This window comes from Plasmopara halstedii (assembly GCF_900000015.1).
Source record: "Plasmopara halstedii genome assembly, contig: Scaffold_322, whole genome shotgun sequence".
Classification (NCBI taxonomy): Eukaryota; Oomycota; class Peronosporomycetes; order Peronosporales; family Peronosporaceae; genus Plasmopara; species Plasmopara halstedii.
This window is the reverse complement of record NW_020187243.1, coordinates 736,528-737,909: the sequence shown is the minus strand read 5'-3', so window position 1 is coordinate 737,909 and position 1,382 is coordinate 736,528.

The window sequence follows — 1,382 nt, the reverse complement described above, 5'->3', positions numbered from 1 at the left end:
CCTCCGCACTGGCGTGGCCAGAATGGAAGTCTTCCGTGTGCATCCGTCTTTGTTTGAAAAGGCGGTGAATGTGGCATTGAATGCCGAATTCAATTTTAAGTCGGCACGACTTGGTTGGAATGCGCACTCCAACAGCTCGTCAAGCGGGCCAATGCTCATGGACCTCAGCTATGCTGAGGACGAGGGAGCAGAGCTCCGAGCTGCCGCGCAGCACACAAGCACACGTCGGTGTTTGTTTGTGAAGACACCCGTTATCTTTGGAACAATTGCCCCCTGCGCAAGGCGCGTCAAGGTTCTTTGAACCATTGCCCCAATTCCTACCAGTCTGGTTCCTCGCGGGGAAACGGCACCACCCAGTAGGCGCGGGCAATCAACTGGGGGAAAACTGAGTTCTGTTGAGCCTCAGGGAGGCATAGGTCAACAGGGCCCAGCCCCGAAAAGCTCCGTGCTCTTGAACACGGAACGTGTATGCAAGCCGAGCTTGCTGGTCGTGGGAGCGACCGTAAAGGGCTTCGAGAAGTCATGGAAGATCCTAATCGATTCCGGGGTGTCGGGCAATTAGGCTCGACACTCCACGTTGGAAGGAAGTCAGCTGTATGCTGAGGCGCTGAAAGCGCGGTTGGGTGTCATCTTCACTGTTCGCCTAGAGACGGGAACACGTGTCACAGTCCCGAAGGTCCCTGTGGACCTCGAAGTCTACTTTCTTAACTTTGACAGCGTGGAACGCTGTCTAGTCTTAGACTTGGATGCAAGGTATGACCTCATCCTAGGAATGGCATGGTTGGAACACCATGAGCCATGGATTGATTGGAGGTCAAAAAGCGTGGGCGCTACGCGCACGTCTCCTAGTGGAGCTTTGGCGACTCATGAACCTACCTCTGCTAGGAGACAAAAGCGCTTTGGCTAGAGCACTGAACCGAGACGGTCAACGCGCTGGACATTGATATGTCCGAGTTGGTAGACACCAACGGTGTATCGGACAGTAGTCCCGAGCGTGGCTCGGGGCTTATCGTGGAGTGGCACGTAACTCACTGAGCGCTGCTTAAGTTCCGGTGCAGTCGCTGCATGTCATGCATGAAATGGTCGGCCAAGGGCCGAGGCATCGAGGGCGAGTCCACCGTGATACACGTGAAGTGGCACGTAAACCACTGAGTGCTCTTGTTGCGAAGCAGTCGCCGCATGCCATTGATGGCGTGGTCGGACAGAGCCCGAGACATCTTAGGCGCGGCCCTTCAGATGCGCGTGGAGTGGCACGTTATTCACTGGACGAAGACTGCGGGGTTAGCAGCTCTTCGTGGGATGTTGTAGATAACATCGGAGCTCCAAAGGAGCGCACAGTGAGGGTGACACCGGACGACGCGGAATGCGTGTTCACTCTGGTC